Genomic DNA, 21,956 nt, shown 5'->3' on the forward strand with positions numbered 1-21,956 from the left:
AGCCTTCCAAATCTTTGCCGATCAACATTACAAAAAGATTAATATTAGTGTTTTTTCACCCCTACAGTTCAAGTTTGCTTCAGTTTAGGCAGCTTAATGTCTTGGTTAAGGTTAGTTAAAGATGGTGGTCATAGTAAAAACAACCCAACGTTGACTGTTGGTAGGAGCCATGATGCTCACTGTGGTTTTCAGCATCAGACCCTCCCTAACCCTTACTTCCGAGGGAGACTCAATTCACATGTCCACAAGAGGTCACTTGTCAGGAAATATTACCCATAGCAGTGTTGTAATGTAGCAAAGTAGAAATACTTCACTACTGTACTTAAGTAGAATTTTCACGTATCTGTACTTTACTTCGTTATTTATATTTCCGGAAATATATTATAATATATAATATATAATAATATATTTCCTAAATAAAATGTATACTTTTACTCCACTACATTTCCCCTAAGCATCTTAGTTACTCGTTACTACAAAATATAATCAGAAGAAATTTATTACACTGAAAAAAAGGAAGTTTGGCGAATCATTGCTCCTAAATTGCCAAGATAATGTACGCTCCATTCCAGTTGGTGACGTGATGCCTGTTTGTGGCCAAGTGGCAAAAAAAAAACCATAGGCCAAAACTAAAGAAGAGGAGGAAGCATAATGACTGATGAGTGTCATGGAAGCACCTGCTGCAGGCTCTGCTGCCATGGTAACAGACGATCACCCCGACGACAGTGGGGATGAAGATAACATTACACACCTTTGGCCATAAAGTTCATAATCAAAGTTTTTTTTTACTTTTACTTTTACTTCTACTTAAGTACATTTAATATCAGAAAATTGCTATGAATACTTAAGTACTGTAAATATCAGATACTTTAAGACTTTTACTCAAGTAATATTCTAAAAGGAGACTTTAACTTCTACCAGTCATTTTCTGGGAAGATACTTGTACTTTTACTCAAGTATTGCTTTTGAGTACTTTATACAAGACTGACCCATAGGTCATTTTAGGCACGTGAACCAATGACTGATGTTGTTGCTTTTCTGGTAAGGACAGTCCCGTGTCTACTCTATGTGCTCGCATTCACTAACTTCCCCATTCAATGGAAATTCAGTTCTCTGTTTATTAACGCCTGCATATACAGTAGGTGTGTAGGTCTGCAGGGTGCATAGAATAGAAAAGAATAGACATTAGTGTTATTGCACAAGCTTGTGTATAACGAAATTTGCTTACCGTACCTGAATATAAAGTGCTAAAAGTATTAAGTACACAAATAAATACTCTAACATACACTCGTGCACAGTCATTCTAGTCAAGAAATATATGAACAAGCATTTTTAAAGCATAGAAACACTATTGCAGAGGTTGTATTATTTCAAATATAGTTCATGACACCAAGGTGAGGAAATGTTTGATTTTGTTCAGTTCAATGATGGCTCTTTCAGTCTGGAGGGGCGAGCTTTGAGTGCTCTGTAGTGCCTCCCAGAGGGTCCCTGACAGAAGAGGTGATGACAGGAGTGGGTCACATCTACCAGGATGTTGTCCTGAAGGTGTCCTCCAGAGAGGGCAGAGTGAGTCCAATGATTATTTCCTGCAGTTTCGGCCTCTGTACAATTCCCATACCAGGCAGTCAGACAGTATGTTAAAACGCTTTCAATGGAGCAGGGATAAAAGGCTATGAGCAGTTCTGCAGACAGTGTGTTCTTTGCCAGTGTCTGTAAGAAGTAATAGTAGCCATTTTAACCAGGACAGTGGGGTTGATTGTCCATGTGAAAGTCCTCACTGATGTGAGTCCCCAGAAACGTAAAGCTGGCGACCCTCTCCACTTCCTCTCCCCTCGTGGTTAGTGGTCTCCTCGGTGTCTCCTGAAGTCAATAATGACTTCTTTTGTCTTTTTAATGTTCAGTGTCAGGTTGTATCCCATGTAGTCTATATTGACGATGTTCTGCATCCGGGATTGCTCCGGTGCTTCCGCCGGATCACGCTCTGTTTGGCCGGATGTCCGTTACCATCTGCTTTCTTTCTGTTGGAATTTTAAACTCCAGTGGATTTATGAAGACTATGGTTAACTGCTCCTCAGATCTCTGCAGGGTAAATCCAGACAGCTAGCTAGACTATCTGCCTAATCTGAGTTTTTTGTTGCACAACTAAAACAACTTTTGAACATACACGTTCCACCAAAACAAGTTTCTTTCCGAGGCTATTTTGCAGCGGCACCGTGGCTCCGTCCGGCGCTTAGTGTTGCCCATGACGATTGTGATTGGTTTAAAGAAATGCCAATAAACCAGAGCACGTTTTTCTCCCATCCCAGAATGTTGTGTGGCCTAGCCAGACCTTCCTCCACGTGGGACAACCAGTAGTCCCTGGTTAGAAGATCTGAGAGACCTGTTAGTGATGTATGGATGGAGTCCATGCAATGCTTTATATGTAATAACTAGAACCTTAAATTTTATCCTAAACTTTATTGGAAGCCAATGTAACATGGATAACACAGGGCTGATGTGTGACATTCTGGTGGACCTGGTCAACAGCCTAGCCGCAGAATTCTGCACTAGTTGCAGACGTTCCTGGGATGACTTGCTAAGACAAGTGAAAATGGAGTTGCAGTAATCAAGCCGTGATGAAACAAAACCATGAATGATCATCTCAAGTTCACCTTGTGAAACCACGGTCCTAAGTTTAGCATTAAACTAATTAGAAGGTTTCTAAGATTGGACTGTACCACTGAAGAAAGGGACCCCAAAAGATTAACAACTTTGGAGGCTGTAGTATCCGGAGCAACAATAAGGACTTCGGTCTTTTCTTCATTAAGCTGCAAGAAATTGTTTGCCAACCAATCCTTAATGGAGGACAAGCAATTGAGCAGGGCTGACACTTTGTTAGTTTCCTCCGGTTTAAAAGAGACATACAGCTGGATGTCATCAGCGTAGAAATGATAACGTATATCTCCAAATTGCCTAATTATGTGGCCTAGGGGAAGCATATAAAATTTAATGTCATAGTTAACTCGCAATTAATCGCAATTAATTGGACATTTTTGTCTATTCTAAATGTCCCTTGATTTCTTTTTGTCCCATTATTTTTTCTCATTTTAATGCTCTTATCAACATGGAAAAGTGGAAAAGTGGCTTGCTTTGTGCAAATGTTTTTTTATTGAAAACAATATTGGCATACTGTAGTGTTCAGTTTCACACTAACATTCTCACTTGGAGCAAATAATCTCTCACACAATGTAACGGCTTTGACGAGGGGGCGGAGAATTCGCATCAGCTGTGTGCTTGGCCATCAAGTGGTATTTCAGACTGGACGTGCTGCGATGATAGCTCAGTTCACAACGACTAAACACACAGATCACTTTGGTCTTGTCAATGGAACCATTTGGCAACTTTTTAAAAGTAAACTTTCCATTCAGAATCTTATTGGCATCCATTTCGGCGTCTCGCGTTCGCCATCCACTCAAAACGTAACATTAGCCTACTACTCTTTGGCCGGCTCGCAAGCCCAAACAAGTGTGTGCGGCGTGCCTGTTGTTTTGGTTCCGGTCTAGCTAGATCCGGTGTGGTGTTGTAGTTTTTCTAATGTTACTAGTTATTGCAACAGCATGTGAAAAAAACTACAAAGTTTGCCAGGCCAAAAAGAACATTAATCTCGCGATAAAAAAATTGACGCCGTTAAAATGGGTTTGCGTTAACGCCGTTAATAAGGTATTTAACTGACAGCACTAGTCTGTTCACAACTGGGTACATTGTATGAACTGTGTGTATTTATCTTACACATACAGTCCTAAATACAGGCTTGAAGAGCCTTTTTGGTCTTGATCTGATGTGTTTTTGTCAAACATATCCTCCATCCTTTAGGCCATCATCATACAGTATTACCTGATTTGTTTGCATGCCTTCATGCTTAGATTTCAGTGGTTTCCTGTATTTGACAATCTTATGTTGGCTCTCCCCTCTCTATGTGGAATACCTTGCAGACAGGCGGCAGACAGCGCTGAATGCCACAGATATATGTGATGAAATCCAACGCAGTGTTTTTAAGCTCTCTCTCGCCTTGTGCTTTTGTTTTCCTGCCTAAGTACAGGCTATTACGTTACAGTAGGGATTACATAAATGGTGAGCATAATACACCAGGGCCCCACGTTCACACACTGACAATATATTATGAAACTTTAGACAGTGCAGCCCTCAAATCCCTCCTGGAATCTGTGGTTCTCTCACGACCCGGGCCACAGAGGTGAATGGACACAGAGGTCTTTAAAGGGAGTTACTCAATGCCAGGAAGGGGGTTTCCTCACCAGCTACTTGTTTGAATGTGGGAGTTTTTTAATTATGGGTCTTTGGTCCAGCTAATATGGCAAACTGCTGTACTGTTAGCATTCCTGAGTGGAGAGTGACAGGCACTGCCAGCAACAGGCCGGCTCATTAGTTTATGTCTTAGGGGAGACTACTGAATTGATGAGAAATACTGGCACTAACAAGCTGTCTCTTACGTAGCCAGGGAACACACACAGAAACCCTTTCCCCTTACACTGTAAGTGGTGAAGAAATATAATTGACAGAAATTCAGGTTTCTGAGTAAAGTAAAGTAAAGTGATGTTTCAAAGTGTAGAATTAAAAGGGACTCTTGGCACTTTCTGTGTAACAAGAAATGCTTGTATGAATGGGAGCTCATTGGAATATAAAGAGGAGACCATAGCTATGTTTCCATCCACTTGTCAATGGAATTGTCTGAAGTTTGCTAAAAACATTAATACGAAGAAAGCCGGTGAAAATGTGCTTCCATCCAACGGCTTTAAAGCGAATAAAAACCTGTGTGTAATGACGTCACTTGCTGTTTGCCGTCAACTTGGTATATCTGTATTGGTTTGGTATATAATACGTGGCGGAAATGAACTAAAACTTCATTGTCTATGGCGGGTTACAACCATAACACTAGAACTGCAAGCGGTTATGACGCGGTCCAAGCCCCCCTGACTTGAGTCACCCCCGACGACCCGTGGAGCTCGTGAAAGCGGAGCCCGTGAAAGCGGAACCCAAAGCGTGACAGCCGCAATGCAAACAGCCGAAAATATCGCAACGCGCAAGCTGAAAGGTCTGTAGTAAATTGCAATTGCAAATTTCCCATTTACATTTATTGAATTACAGGCCAAAACGCGTCTATCTTGATCATAGCGCCCCCTAAGGGCCGATCTTCACCCAATTTGGTACAGAACTTATCCTGTACTCAATAAGTTCAGTACTGACATCTGGGAACACAGCAACGTCACTAAAAACAGAGAGACTGCTTTAGAAACACGAGTGTATGATCAGAGGGGTTGTAAACAAACCTCCAGTGTAGCCAAACTTATTAGTAGAAGAGAAAGCAAAGGCAAACCGTGAAAGTATTACCCACACTGTACGTTGTAGACATTTATGACAGTTTACAGAGCCACTTCCTGCTTCAACTTTGACCTGCTGTACTGTAGTTGTGTGTACAGTTTTCCTGTGTAATGAGAGATGATTAGCAACATTTCAAGTTTGACTTTCAACTTAAGGGGTTTAGATGAACCGGTCTGATCGTCTGACCGATGTCTGCTAATGTTTTTTTGGGGGTTGTCAGACTTTGTTATGATGCCATTGTGTTGCCAAACCTCAGCAATTCATTTTTTTGTACAATGTTATGAGAACTGATACTAATGCAGGTCAAATCTACAAAAAGAAGACGGAAGTAGTTAAAAAAACGGAAGTGATGTTGGGTGATGTCACTTCTTGTTGACGTTCGAAGTATTGTCAAACAAAACGGAGGCTAGCCCACCCCTCCCTCCTCCTCATCCCGTCCCCTCCCCCTCCCTTCCGTGCTCTAACCCCCCCAACCCCCACCCCCAAATCCTTCTTGTCGGTTATTGGCTGGAACATTGTTTGTTATGTTTGGTGGTGCAGGTTGGCACAGTTTGTTTTTGTTGCCGTTTGTGGAGCCTGGGCTGTCTACAGAGACCGCCTTTTTTTACAGTGTGTTCAGGGGACAGGCAGCTAGCGGATAGTGAGGAGATGTTTGCTGTATGTGACAAAAAATGTTGTAGCCTAAAAAACGCGTGACATCGCTTCGAGCACCTTTAAGTGAGAAATGTTTGTGTGCTTTGGTTTAGGGAGATATTGTGATTATACAGAAGTATAATCAGAGAGGGGCAAAACATTTCTATCTTGTCAAGACATCTTGCCACCAATGTGAACATTGTATAAGCAACTTTCAGTAGGCTTAGTCGAGCTTGACTTTGCCTTGAAATGTATTTGTGTTGATATTAGATTTGTAATGAAAAACCAAAAACCAGAGACAATTATTTGGCCAATAAAGCTGATTCGGATTCTAATCAAAATTTTTTTCACAACACATCCAAGCTTGGGATTAAAACAGCACAACCTGACCCTAACCTATTGTATCAATGTCAAGTCAATTAGGTTAGGGTAAAAAATATAATTCACTGATAATGTTGAAGAGATAGACATGAAAGAGTCTTATGAGGTCCCTGGCACATCCTGTATCAAGACGTCTTGGCACAAAGATCAGCAGCTCTAATTAGGAGAAAGGAGACAGGGAGAAAGCATGTCTGCCTGGCAGAGATTGGTCATGTGTCTGCATTCCAGAGCCAAACCTGCAGCTTTCAACAGCTCTGCTCTCTAAAGACAGGGTGAAGCCGGCTGCTTCTGGACACGCCAGACAGGTGGATGGAGTATGAGCAATGAGATCAGTAGTTATTGGCAGAGCTGACAAAGTTCACAGGTTCACCATTGTTATAAAAAACAAACCAGACACAATAGTAGGGCTGGGACGATATGCTTTTATCCCGATTTGATTCTTTTACGATACATGGGTGCCGGTTGGATTTGTATTGCGACTTTCATTTATTGTGATTCTAGAAGTATTACGATTCCATAGTATTGAGTATTGCGATTTTCTTTTACTTTTTTAACAAAAACAAAAGTTGAATAATACATTTCTAGAGGCAATATATAATGAGACATTTCTAAAAACTAATACACAAGAGAATGCACATCACGTCAGTCTGACATTTTATTTTCATTTGTAAAGAAAACATGAAGTCACATGGATTTTCTGCTTTCAGTCTGTTTTGCTGGAAACGGATATGATGTAGTCACCGTCGGCGGTACCGTATAAACAGAACATATTTATGGGAATCATTGATAAAAAAGAAGAGAAAATGACATATTGATTCCCACCCCTACACAATAACTATAAAAAAAACCAGACATATTCAGGTCATGATTTCAGTTGCCTCTTACTGGAGCCCAAAAATACAAAATTATTCAGGTGATTTGGGCTGAAATATCTGTCACTCAAGCAAGACAAACACCTCTATTAGCCTTATGCCTACCATCCACTAGCAGACTTTAAAAAGACTGAAGTCTGAAACCATCTCACATCTAAAGACAATCATCTCACATCTAACATTAAAGACCATAGAACATACAACTAGATTTATTTTGAAAAATGGAACCAAGCTAGCTAGCTACCACTAGTGTTAGCTGGTAACTTGAGGGAAAGTTTGCTGATTAAAACTCCCGTTGGATGACTCGCTTCAGAAGCGTTGGAAATCAGCAACTTTCCTTCCTTAGAGTTTAGCTTAGCTCGGCGCCATAGCAACCATAAACAACACTGGCTCTAGCCGTTTGCTGCTTCCTGTTTGGTGTTAGAGGGAGCACACCCATTGGTTGTTGACAATGTTCACATGATTTAACTTCATTACCAAGACTTCAAACTTCAAAATATCAACACATTTGATTTTGTCGGAACGTCCAAATGGGAAAAAGACTGACCTGGACTTTTGGTTAAATCGAACGCTGGAGCTTTTACCGCCTTGGTGCGGTTCGTTTGGGCAGGTGTGAAGACTGCAGTCCGGACCAAAAACAACTAGAGGTGATCTCAGTCTGGTTCGGTATGGTTCGTTTGTGGTGAGAACGTGATCCGTCCTGGATCCGACCCAACTACAGTACTACGTGTACTAGTACAAGTTTGAGCTAAAAATTTCAACGTGGGCGGATACTTAGAAACTTTGGGCCCCTATAGTGCTTCTCTAACCTCTGTGCATCTATAACTGTAACTGTAAATAATGAATTAAATGTTTCATATAATGAAGAAATAGTCTTTCTTGTCCCGAAAAATTACGTAAGTGGGCCCCAGAGGATTAAGGGCCAAACATGCCTGGGCCTTGGCACAAAACATTAGTAAGGCTGTTTTAGTTTCCAAAAAATAGAAAGAATTTATTTAAAATGAAAACAATTAAAATAAATAATGAGTGTGATATTTAATTTAGCAGAATTACAATATGTCGTTCTATCCTATCCAATATTTCCTATATTTCTAAGTAGATTTTCTATGCTGTATTCTGATGGGGGAAAACATGTCAGCACAGACTTTGGCTGATCCTCACTGCTGTGTATTTCCAACAGGTTACTGCCATCTCTAAGATCTCTTACCTTTCTCATTACCTACTTACTCCACAATAGTTTTAGCAAACCACAAATAATGAGCTCTTTTCTGTCATTCTGTGCCTCTGGTCAGCAGGTGCATCTGATTGTTTCCATGGCAACATGACTCTTAACTGTGGGGTAGCCTGGGGGTACGGCTAACTTTCTGGGTTTAAAATAAGTCCGTTTTTGTTTTTGTGAAAATGTCTAACTTGCATTAGATTCATCAAAGAGCAAAATGAAGACAGGGTTTCCCCTGGGTTTTTAGAGTGCTTAGGTGCAAATGATGTCATGTGCTCATTTGCATATCAGTGATGTCATCACATAATTATTTGCATGAAGCTTAGTGGTTGTCTTTTGCAGCGAGGGAGAGATAACTAAAAAATGTTTTTGGAGGAGCAGTTTGTCACTAAAATGAGAAAAGCTGGTCCATCTTAAAGGTAAGCCCACTCAAAGTTAGTGAAGCTTAGCTGAAGTTGTCGCTAGCTCCGAGGCTAACCTGTCCAATCCCCACTTTAACCAGCAGGTAGCAAGCAAGACGCAGGAACTTGGCTAAGGTCTTGAGGAGTTGTAGCATTTGTCCCCAACAGATAAACTGTACACAGACTGCATTACTAAGTTTTTTTAGTAATGCTGTTAATTCAAAACAGAAACATTATGACGCAATATAGATACTACTTTGCATCATAATTACTCCAACTGAAAGCAGTCCCTCCAGGATTTCACGGCCCTTTTTTGAGATTGTTGCGGCACAAAATGCCTGATTATGCGGGAGCTTTTGTAAAAAATTGCGATAAAAGTTGCAATGTCTTTGTATGTTTGTTGCAGTAAAGTTGCTGGAGACAGTGAAAGTTGCAAAAAAAAGTTGCGATTTTTTTTTTTGTATAGTTCTTTTAAAAATAAAAAAGAAACTTGTTTCGGGGAGAATAAAACTACTCTGGGCTGAGTTTTCTTAGTAACCTTACCAAAAAGGCTCAGGATGCTGCAAATGTTGGTATAATATGAAAATGGCTGGTGGATTTAAGATTTAAATTATTATTTAAAAAAATAATAATTTATTGAATTAATCAAATTTCAGAGTCACATTATACTGACGTAAACTCTGGCACGTGGGACTGCTGGGATTGGTTGAAGTCGCGGGAAACTCCGGTTATTGGTCAAATTTGTGGAAAAATTGCGTTGATTGGTCAAAATTGTGAGTCGCACCAAAGTCATGGTGATTGGTTGAATTTGCGTGAATTGGCGCGATCGTGACATCGCGAAAACCTGGAGGGACTGTCAAAGGCGCCGGCAGCTGTAATCCTGTACGCTCTGTGCATCTTTCTGTGAGAATAGCAACGCATCTAATGATAATGCGTAAATGCGCACAGGAGCAGCAGCCGACAGCTGCCCTGTTGTGCTCTCTGCTTTGTTCACATTTTATCATTGAATATACGTTATTCACCAACAACCCATCCACTATCAATCAGTGTTCATTTTTATGATCCGTAGATAAACTGGTTGCTGGACACTGAGTATCGCTGAACCCACGGAGGGAGCTATAGCATGTTGTTTGAATCATGTGTGTTAACATGAATATTGCGGTTATGAGGCTTTTCCCGTTTTTGATCATATTCAGGATATGATGTTTACATGGCACAGAGAAATCATGTTATTTATATCTCCGTACAGCTGTCTGCTCTTAGCGCATCCACCTCTCTCTCTCTCTCTCTCTCTCTCTCTCTTACAAAACGCTTCAGTAAAATATTTTCATGATCTGGTCATTATGATATGATAAACGTATGCTAGGAGCACGCTCTCATACGCATGAAATATTATAAGAACAGCTGGCGCAGGAAACCGCTTGGGGGCCGGTGGTTCTTGTGTATACTATGAAGAAGAATCCTGCCAGCGCCACTGCTCCAACTGATACAGTGATATTTGGAAATTAAATAGAATTAGATAACTATATAAGGTCATGCACACATCCATGGTCCACCCACACCAGTGGGAGCATGTAGTCCAGTGACTTCACGTTAATACCCAGCACCTTCAAAAGTTTTATTACACATATATATTTTCAGTTTTATTATTGTTTTTTTACTCTAACAATCCTCTTTAATATTGATTTCCTCCAGCATAGAGCCTGCCTCTAACACACACTGGATGCGATGTTATGACGCTCCAATTACAGAGAGCGGGCTCTTTAGGTCTTATGCAAGATGAACTTGACCTTTTTAGAATTTAAATACTGTAAATGAGGCAATTTGCATATGTAGGAGATATGAATGGTTTTTAGATGAAATCACACTATTGGGAACTGAGGTAAATGTGATTTGTTTTATCTGGATTAGGAACAATGAACTGGCTTTACTACAACTTTACTAATTTGAAGTAACATAATGTGAAACTGGGATAAAGTGCTCATGATTCAGTAGCCGCTACACAGGCAACACATGCAGCTCATTAGTTTTTATTAGCTCCACCTTTTCACTTCGTTAGCAGCAGCTGGACTGAATCTGCTTCTGAGTGGCGAGCTTTCCGACCAAGCTCTAGTGCCGTCAATAAACATTATTGTGTCGGCCTTCAAACCACGGGCCCCGTGTCAGGTGAGAAAAAATGTGACGGTGAACAGAGAGGGATGTGTTTCCTGTATCAGGTCATGAGACAAAGGAAAGCGCCTGTCTTTCAGAAACTAAGCGAAGACTAGACACAAAATAAGCAGGCAAAAGAAAAGAAAGGGAACTTTTGGATCATGACTTTGTGACTTTAACTCCTTTCAGGAAGAAAATCCTGGACATATAAAAAAGACAGACTGTAAATCCCAAGCGTGGATCTTCTAATTGAATAGACTGTTGGTGGAGGATATTGAGGTTTGCCATGCTGTTATTGTACTGCTGTTTTTAATAGTCTTTTACCCCCGGGGAGACGGAGATGACATCTAGACAGCAGAAGCATTGTCCGTCTGCTGCCTGGCTGGTGTGTTCACTGTCGAAGGAAAACAGCCAGACAACCAGTTGCGACCATGGGCATAAATCTAATCTAACAGTTGGGCGGGACAATAGACATAAAATTTCTTAAGAGCAATATTTGAAGAGTACACAAATAATACATACAAAATTGTACTTGTAGAAGATATGTGTAGTTGTGGAACTCCAGTAAGTAAGCTGGTGGTTATTCACCTTAAACATCAGATGAAGTGATTCTTTTCTCTAATACATGTGATGCTAAACTGAGAACTAAGCCTTCTAGCAAGAAAGCTAACTAACTAGCCAGCCAGCCAGCCGGCCAGCCATTAGCATCACTATGTCCACGTTCGGACACATATTGGCTGACGTTCTATCAAAATATCTGTTCAAATGCGAATATAAATGATCTATTAATGTTTTCAGTTAATTTAATAGTGTAAAACTAAAGTGTAACTTCTTACCTTTCTAACGGTATATAGTTTTAACTGTTTACTTTAGCTTTTATTTTACAAGAGCTGGCTAAAGTACGTTATCACCGGTGAAGTACCGCGAAAAGACAGGAAAGTGTGTCAGGTCGGAAGTGTCCGAATATGGCCAATAGCAGCGAGTAGTGTCCGAACGTGGACACAGTGATGCTAAATTAGGAAAGTTTAACAACTTCATGTTTCATTCACAGTCACAGCGTAGGAAAGCACAACGCTCTCGCCAGATCAGTGTGTTCGGCTCATTTTCTATAACCAGTGTGTAAACACGGTGGGTGGAATTAGCAAGCTAGCTAACTAACTATCCATCAAGTTACCAAACAAGCTAAGTAACTTAATCACTGCTAACCTAGCCGACTCGTGGAAAAATACATACTTTTTTTGTGATGACTAATTTATTAATGACTCAGCATCACCTGTGTTAGAGAAAAGAATCACTATATCCCATGTTTAAGTGAATAAAACAGCCTTGCAAGCCTACTAACGTTAGCTGACGAAATTAAATCTCTCCCACGAGTCCCACAGACTTCTGTGTACGTTAACGTAAAGGGAGAAAACCAAGCAGTGGATCTTTACCACTGTAAGGCAAGAGAGGGGGGAATCAAATTGTTTTTAAACTTAAAACGCATGTTTTGGGTCGTGCGTGTTTGTATTGTTTACTACTTTCACAATTATTTAAAGTATATATTATGTACAATACATAGCGTGGTTTTAATAATATTTCTAGGGGGGGGACAACCAAAATAAAAGGTCATCATTAGCCCTTGGTGTTTCTGAACCTTTGGAGGCTCAGTTTAGTTGTTGGATGATGGAGTGGACTGAGGGTCCCCCCCACACACACACCCGCCATGCAAGTGGATGTCCCACATAATTATTGTCATCCATCACCCTTACAGAGCCTGGCCGTCTTCAGATGCTCTCACTGTACTGCAGGAAGCACACACACCATTTCTCTCTCTCTCTGTCTGTCACTGATGGGAAAGCAGCTGTTTGTGTTGTGCTTCATAGCAATATTGTGACTCCCATTGTCAGGGAGGGGACCATCATGTTACTGTAATACCAAGTCAAACAAGCCAAACCATCAATGTCGCATGGCAGACTGAACAGCTTTAGCCATAGAAATAGATTTTTAGAGTAGAAAGGACATTCCTATTCAACTCAACATAGTAGGATGGCCATTTTTATGTGCACCATTGCAAAGAACTAGGGTTGGGGGAAAAAAAAATCGAAAATCGTATGTATTGTGATTTTTTTTGCTATGATTTTTAAACTCAATTCTTTTCATTGTCATACAAACAATCAATACAGTGATATTCCCTTTCAAATGTACCTGTTGTCTTTGAGTCTTCTTTACTCTTGCTACTTAATGCTTACTGGTAAATACTCCCTTCTCTTGTGGGCGAACCTACTTCTCTGATGCACTGGTCCATGTGATTACTGATTAGTAAGAGTTACACGTATCTGTTCCAACCAGTGCCTTATATACTAATCTAGAGCTGAGTCAGGTTACATGTAGCTACATGCTAACATCAGGGAAACCTGTAACCTTGGTTGCCAATGACGTTACTTTCTCCCCAATTTTGGATAGCATTGCTTTTGGAACATGTCCAGTTGTGTAGGTTTTGGTAAGAAGCCTTTATTGGTGATTTCTCACGGTAGAAATTGCCCCTATGCTCGATTACGGCCAGTCTTCGGCTGCAATGACGAAAAGGAAGGGAAACCCAGTGTTGATGTCGACACATGTATCGGGTACGATTTAGCATCTACCACTTTCGGTTGACAGGTGTTGACGGCAAGCAGTTGAATGCCCATTCTACTCTCATTCTGTTTCTATAGCCCTAACTCCACAAGTCACTAACAGTATAGTATGCCACCCACCTTTGGGTTCAACATTAGGGGGGGGTTGAAATCTCCACTTTTGAGCAAAATTGAAATCTTTAACATATCAAAGACTTCATGTGCTGCATTGTGTTGAATTTTTCTGCAACAATTTGTGCCTTTTTGGCATCAATTTATGGTGCAATTATTAACATTTATTTATGTAAAGGAAATTAAATTAGGTTTTTGGGGTGGGTTGCACTACCCAGTTTTGATTATTGGTTGTAAATTAGGTCTCCAGCTTTTTAAAAATGTTCTTCTTCTTTTTTTGCCTGTACTGTTCGTTTGGTAGTTCACTATGGACAATGGTGGCCTAAAGGTTAAAGAAGCGGGCTTGTGACCGGGAGGCCGTCGGTTCAATCCCCAGACCGACAGGATAAAAATCTGGGTGGGGAAAGTGAAACCACCGAGATGCCTTTGAGCAAGGCCCTTAACCCCAAACGCTCCAGTGGAGCTGCTCAGTGGCCAGCAGATCACACTGTGGTTGTACTGGGCAGCTTCCAGGTATGAATGTGGAACTGTGTGAATGTGACAGGTCGTCGTTGCAAATGAGAATTTGTTCTCAATCGACTTACCTGGATAAATAAAGATTAAATTAAAATATGGACACTGAAATTGTAAGCACTAAAAGATATAGAATGGCAATTTGTGTCCGGACGCATTACTAACACATTACTTGAAACCTGACTAGATGGTGTTTCTTGTGGTATCTCATCCCGTGATTTTGCGAGAGTCCAGCTGCCGTGCAAGGTAACGTGGAAAGTGGAAGTGATAAAAGGAACAGTTGAAATATCCTGAAATAATGTCACTTCACCTGACATCATCTTTCAGTTTTTACAATTAAAGTGTCAGTTGAAATGTAAGCAGTTAAGGTGAAGTACAAACACCGAAAGCATTTGAATCCAGGGTGCAAACTACAGGGGAGCCCTGAAAACATGATTTATGAATTTTGCTCTAAAATGTGAACAATATGCTATTATGTCATGCATTTGTATTTTTCTGTCTCTTCATCATCATCGATCATGAGTAAAATTAGGCTATTATTGTTATACTATAGTATGATTCATGCATAAGGGTGATTCATCACTAATTCACTCTAATAAAGATACCGGCGTGCGTGCTATTCTTGCCATCACCATCGAAGCATGGCGGTGCAATATCAAAATCTTCACTCCCTGCAGCGTATACTGTGCCCTAACATAGTTGGCTGTATTGCATCAATCTGGGATATTTGGTTTTGTTATCTGTTGGGAGGTTTGATGTGGTCAATAAGGTTGCGTTCAGACAGCCTGTGTCAGCCCATTTTGAATGGGGGCAGTGCGTTTAGGCTGAGGTGGGGGTTGCCGTAGGGGGGGGACACTCAAATAAACACAGCGGATCTGCGGTGAAAAGTTGAGACCGACTCAACTTTTGGAGAAACGCGACCCCACGTCACGCTGCGGTGACCAATCATGTAACAGAGATCAGACTTGTCGTTGTGTTTTGAGGCGGTCTGAGAATTCCGTACAGGAAACAGGAAACATCACTGCCTCTATTACTGCCACAAGAAAGTTTTAAAACACCAAACACAAGCACTGAACTGCCCGGGAATTTGTGTAATAGCTGAATGTTTTCTGCAACAACAAAGCACTCGCTATGTCTCTCTTTTCTTTCTCTCTGAGAAATAAAGCTGCCTTCAAGTGTGGTCGTCGAAATCTATAAACGATCTGACTATAAAAATGTAATAGTGAAATATAAAGTGTACTTGTGCTTTGTTGGGGGGTTTAAGAAAACAACAGGATGTCACACAAATGCCCCCCCCCCGCCGCATTATTATACATCAGATGTGCCAAAACACAGCAAGTAGACCTACGTACATGCTTGCAGCTATGAATGTTTTCTTTGCAACAAGAGATTTGAAGTGGCCACTAAAAGCAGCCCTCGTAAAGCAAAATAGACATCCGTAGAAATACATTTTTGTCAGTGTGTCACCACCTTTAGCATGTCGATACTACCTTTCAGATATTTCACATCATTTTGATGGAATAGAGGTGACTGACCCACTAATGAATGCAGCTGTTCCCCAAGCAGCAGTTCAAGTAAAAGTTCTGGAGACCTGGGAGGCTTTGAATTGCTGCAATTAGCTTCCACATTTTGCAGCTATTATTGGATCCTGAGGGTGTCAATTGTGTGGTGGCACACATGCATTGGTCTCTATGGAGTGATTTGCCACCAGCTAAGCTATTTAGTACACTAACAATCATTAAGAACTCAGCTGATGTTTCTTGCCTGCCATTGATCTCAGTCTTATGGCCACACTGGGGGCTTGTTCTAGCATTGAGTTCTGGGCCTGGCTGCTTTCTGTTTCTGCTTTGTCCAGTAAGTCTGAGCGGCCATCCCTTATTCCTCCTAATTACAACCCCTCCTACCAGATTAATCTGCATGATGGAAGACTTCATCACCGAGTACTGATCCAATACCAGTGTGTTCTATTATGTTTTAACACCTCTATACTACTATATCTATATGGATGTGATAGCATTTCTATCATTGTTTAAGGCCTGGCTCAGGTTAAACCCTTTGTGAAACATGAACAAAAACAAACAATGAATGCCGTGGAACTTTATTTTATTGTCCAGTTTGACAGTCACTCATAACGGAAAAAGAACAAAAATAAACTACTTTAAAGTAGATTTTCTTTGGGGCTAAATTATGTATTGGATTGGTGCCTAAACTCCAGTACTTACCGATACCAGCATTTTAGGTGACAAATATACTGTAACTCCCCAAAGCTAGTTAGCTCCTAGAGCATGCTTATAATTAAATGGATAGTCTCCACTGGGGAACTTGGTTTTTACAGTCTGTACAGGGCCTCACAAATATACATACATACACATACATACAGTGACCATAGACACCTTCACCCCAATCACCCTATAATAGACAGTTCCCTCCAGTCCGTTCCACTGGCAGAGCTGGGGAGCTTCATTATACACCACACTTAGTTCTGTGTTTTCTCTGTGATATATTGAGCAAATTTGTACATAATGTGTAATTTCTGTGTTTGCACTGTTTTATATGTATTTATTAGGGTTAATGATCATAGGTCTGGTTCAACTTATCTATTTGTTCAAAGATCCAGAAGTCTGGTGTTGTGCTCATTGACAAATGTTAATTGGGATCAGGCATGGTGACGTCATCTTTAAGAAGTGTGGAAGACATAAACGCAGCTGCAGGTACAGAATTGACAACTCTTGAAGCAGCATGTTTATTTGGTCTTCGACAAAAATGTCTAGTTATTTCTCCCAGCAACGACTTGTTATCTGTATGGAGTAAAAAAAGGGTAGGGAGGATAAGTCACTGGCTGCTGATTGGAAAAAACATTCTAATTCTGTGTAATTCTACAAACAGAAATCAGCAGGGATGGAAAGAGTACTAGAGGATGTTACTTGCATGGCTTGCACGCTTGGCATTTGACTTAAGTAAAATTACTTGTTTTAAAAATAAAAGTAGGATAGTTAAAATGTATTTTGCATGTATACAGTAATTGTAATTAAAGACAGAGGGTGGGAAGGTGAAGATAAAATGCTATTTGATAATATATGATAGAACAGTTGAATTAAAAAACACATTTAGGTCTTAAATAAATAAAAAAACTTGACTAGAAAAGGACATTCCCATGTCAAGGTATGTCTAATGGAACATCACCATTGCCCCAGAGTCCTTATGTTCATAATATAGTCATGCTTTATGTCATTGGGAAAAAAAGCAAAAGTAAAAGTAAAATGACAGATTTTTTAAAATACAAATACAGAAAGTATTGATATACAAAAACACACCAAAACTACTTGTTCCTACAGTAAGAAATCAGCTGACACAAGCATGTCACCCTGAATGATTCAAGTGGAATTCAATCTGATTATTTGGCTAGGATATTGTTTGAAAGGACCTAGTGCTGAAACGAACCGAAACCCAAGTTCAATACTGATACAAAAACCTGCAGCTGTAAAAACACTTTCCCTAAATAAGTTACATTTGCATTATATTATGCATTATGATCAAAACATACTACCCTAAACATTTGTGATGGCCAAATGAAGCCTCATGAAGCTTTGTGAACCATTTTCTTTATTTTCAGAGCTACAGTTGTGTTCAGAATAATAGCAGTGTGTTTTAAAAAAGTCGGCGCAGCGGGTGCGGTATTACACTCAATCTATCGCACCGTTGTGACGAAAAGAGAGCTGAGCCAGAAGGCAAAGCTCTCAATCTACCGGTCAGTTTTCGTTCCTACCCTCACCTATGGTCATGAAGGTTGGGTCATGACCGAAAGAACGAGATCCAGGGTACAAGCGGCCGAAATGGGTTTCCTCAGGAGGGTGGCTGGCGTCTCCCTTAGAGATAGGGTGAGAAGCTCAGTCATCCGTGAGGAGCTCGGAGTAGAGCCGCTGCTCCTTCGCGTCGAAAGGAGCCAGTTGAGGTGGTTCGGGCATCTGGTAAGGATGCCCCCTGGGCGCCTCCCTAGGGAGGTGTTCCAGGCACGTCCAGCTGGGAGGAGGCCTCGGGGAAGACCCAGGACTAGGTGGAGGGATTATATCTCCAACCTGGCCTGGGAACGCCTCGGGATCCCCCAGTCGGAGCTGGTTAATGTGGCTCGGGAAAGGGAAGTTTGGGGTCCCCTGCTGGAGCTGCTACCCCCGCGACCCGTTACCGGATAAGCGGAAGAAGATGTTTTAAAAAAGTGAATAATGCTCAAAATCCTTAGAATAGCTTTTAATTCCATAATATCAATAATATCAATATCAATCAAAATTGATCAAGTTTGTGTTATACCTTTACAGAAAGTGAAGAAAAAAGAATATTAGGCTGTTCAAAAAAATAGCAAGAAAATGCATTTTTCTTTACAAACTCAAACATTTACTGTATAAACTGACAAATGTCTCAAGGGTTTGCTTTACTTTGAATCACTGCACTAATATTTAGTTGCATAACTATTATTTCTGAGAACTGCTTCACATCTGTGTTGCATGGAGTCGACCAACTTCTGGCACCTGTGAACAGGTATTCCAGCCCAGGACCATTGAACTACATTCCACAATTCCTCTGCATTACTGGGTTTTGCCTCAGAAACAGCATTTTTTATGTCACCCCACAAGTTTTTTATGGGATTGAGGTCTGGGGATTGGGCTGGCCACTCCATAACATCAATCTTGTTCATCTGGAACCAAGACTTTGCTCGCTTACTGGTGTGCTTTGGGTCATTGTCTTGTTGAAAGACCCATTTCAAAGGCATTTCCTCTTCAGCATAAGGCAACATGACCTCTTCAAGTATTTTGATGTATTGAAACTGATCCATGATCCCTGGTATGCGATAAATAGGCCCAACACCACAGTATGAGAAACATCCCCATAACATGATTTTTGCACCACCATGCTTTACTGTCTTCACAGTGTACTGTGGCTTGAATTCAGTGCATGGGGGTCGTCGGACAAACTGTCTGCGGCCCCTAGACCCAAAAAGAACAATTTTGCTCTCATCAGTCCACAGAACGTTGCCTCATTTCTCCTTTGGCCAGTCAATGTGTCCTTTGGCAAATTTCAACCTATTCAGTACATGTCTTTTTTTCAGCAATGGGACTTTGCGGGGGCTTCTAGCTGATAGCTTTGCTTCACATAGCCTTCTTCTGATCCTAACAGTACTCACAGGTAACTTTAAGTCTTCAGTGATTTTCCTGGAGCTGATCATTGGTTGAGCCTTTGCCATTTTGGCTATTCTTCGATCCATTCGAATGGTAGTTGATCGTTTTTTCCCACGTCGTTCAGGCGTTGGATGCCATTTCAAGGCATTTGAAATCATTTTAGCTGAGCAGCCTATAATTTTCTGCACTTCTTTATATGATTTCCCCTCTCCAATCAACTTTTTAATCAAAGTCCGCTGTTCCTCAGAGTGATGTCTGGAATGACCAATTTTGCTGAGTATTTCAGTGTAAAATGCATTATAACCAGCATGCACAACATTTGCTTCCTTCCTTCCTTAAATATGGGCCATAACTGACACCTGTTTCTTCACAGAATCAATCACCTCACTAATTGAACACAACACTGCTATTATTTTGAACATGCCCCTTTCAATTACAGATTCAATTACACAGAATGAGCAGCATGCATTTCATGACTGTTGGGTCTGTTGGTTTTCTAACACTTACTAGTAAATTATTTTCCATGTAGAAATATCACTTCTGCCAAAAAAATTGATTTATGAGGTTAGTGATGTTGGACTGCTATTATTTTGAACACAACTGTACATGGCGCTATTGGTTTAAAGAAAAGGACTCAAGGAATGGTGATTCAGTGTGCTTTCAGCCCTTTGTTGAACAGAGAGCGCCATCTGGTGGGCTCAGAGAGTAAAGAAAATGGTTCATGAAGCTTCATGAGGCTTCATTTGTCCATCACTACTGATTATTATCACAAACAACTGTACACAACTGATCATGAAACCAAATCACAGCTTGTTTGTTACACCCACCTTTCTAACATCAAATCCGGCTGTAGGATTATCCCCTGCTGTTGTTTTGGATGGGGTTTCTGGTGCAGTTGTCACCTTTCAGACTTTTTTGGCTTCTGGGTTTTTTTGGAAATGATTAGTAAGTGCTCTTTTTGGCCCTAAGTCATCCAGTTAATGGATTATAGACTCACACAACATTAGACAGAGATGCTGCGGGCTGTTTACAAGCTGCTCAAGCACATCAACCCAATCAACTCCTGTTGCTCTGTCAGTGGGAGTTAGATCAGGTATCCATGGGATAAACATGCACTTCCAACAAAATGAGACAGAACTTTAATGGGGTCTAAACAATAAGTATTCCAGTGTAATGAAGAAAGGAGATAAGAAAGCACATGAATGTCCCCTAGTCTCCGCTCTAAAAAAGTTTCCTCTGACTGTCCAGCTGCCATAATCAGATAGAGACGGTCTGACAGTTTATATATATTCATAAGCTAAGTTGCAAGTAGTGCTTCATTATTATCGCTGTTCTAATTGGTGATTAGTGGCAGCCAAAAAGAAAGGTTAAAGACACTACTCAGCACTAAAAAATATTGTATGCCAATGTTGATTTAGTGTTGTGTGTAATTTTAACACTTTAATCAAAAGACCCTAGAATTGAACATCAGTCAAAGGTAGGTTGTTGCAAACACAACAATAACTATGTATCCGGTCTCTATCAGAGAGACTTATTACAATTCTAAGTAGGGTTAGTGCATTGATAAGACAACAATTTACAAAGCATGCTAGTTTTCTTTTCCATTATGACCATATTATGGAACCAATTTCATTTTGTGTTTTATTTGCCCACCTCTGAAACCAAACCCACACCATTGATTGCAATTAAGTTCTATTCAATCCACATATGCCCTGTGGTGGTGATGCTGAAATGCCATTTGGGATTGCAAGTAAATTTACTGCCAGTTGACATATCTGACTTTAGTCATTCTATGACAGTCGAATCAAAGTGTTTGTTACTGTGGTAACAATTTCAGCTGCTGAGAGACAAGCAGCAGAGGAAATGCTGTATCTGGACAATTATCAGCAGCATGCTATGCTAATGATGTGTGTCAGTAAACGTGTGTGCGTGTGCGTGTGCGTGTGCGTGTGCGTATGCGTGTGTGTGTGTGTGTGGTGATGTGTCATCCCTGGCAGCTGTTCTGTGTTTGGATAGTTGAACCTAATGTGGCAACTTGCTGTGATGGGAACCCAGTGGGAGCTGCTGTGGGGTCCCTCTCCTTGGTAATTAGAGTGGGCAGGATGCTGCTGTAAACACACACACACACACACACACACACACACAGAAATAAACAGATCCTACACAATAATAATTCAGGTGATTGGTTACTTTACTGCTGAAAGTAGGGTGATGCTATGAGCCGAACCCTCCTGTTTAAATAATTAAGAGCGATAAACAAACAGTGATTTATTTTATTCCGAGATAATGAAAGGGAAGACATGCAGCTAGGATCTGCAATAGCACTGCTAGAGAGTTTCTTGTATTTTTTACATTTAAAGTACAAACTTTCTCTTTGCATAACACACCAAGGCACATGTTGGCAGTATATACGAAAAATGGAATCAATTCATTAAAATGCACTCACACTATCCGTTTGAAATGTATAGTCATGGTGCTGGTAGCCTAAGGACACTTTCATGTTATTCAATAGA

General features: G+C 40.6%; 1 protein-coding gene across 29 annotated transcripts in view; it reads left to right on the plus strand.

Annotated features, from left to right (window-relative positions):
- The window catches only part of ptprfa (protein tyrosine phosphatase receptor type Fa), a 400,117-nt gene that overhangs the window by 176,888 nt on the left and 201,273 nt on the right, over positions 1 to 21,956 (plus strand). The window lies entirely within an intron of this gene.

Source organism: Sander lucioperca, chromosome 11 (assembly GCF_008315115.2).
Source record: "Sander lucioperca isolate FBNREF2018 chromosome 11, SLUC_FBN_1.2, whole genome shotgun sequence".
In the NCBI taxonomy this organism is placed as follows: domain Eukaryota; kingdom Metazoa; phylum Chordata; class Actinopteri; order Perciformes; family Percidae; genus Sander; species Sander lucioperca.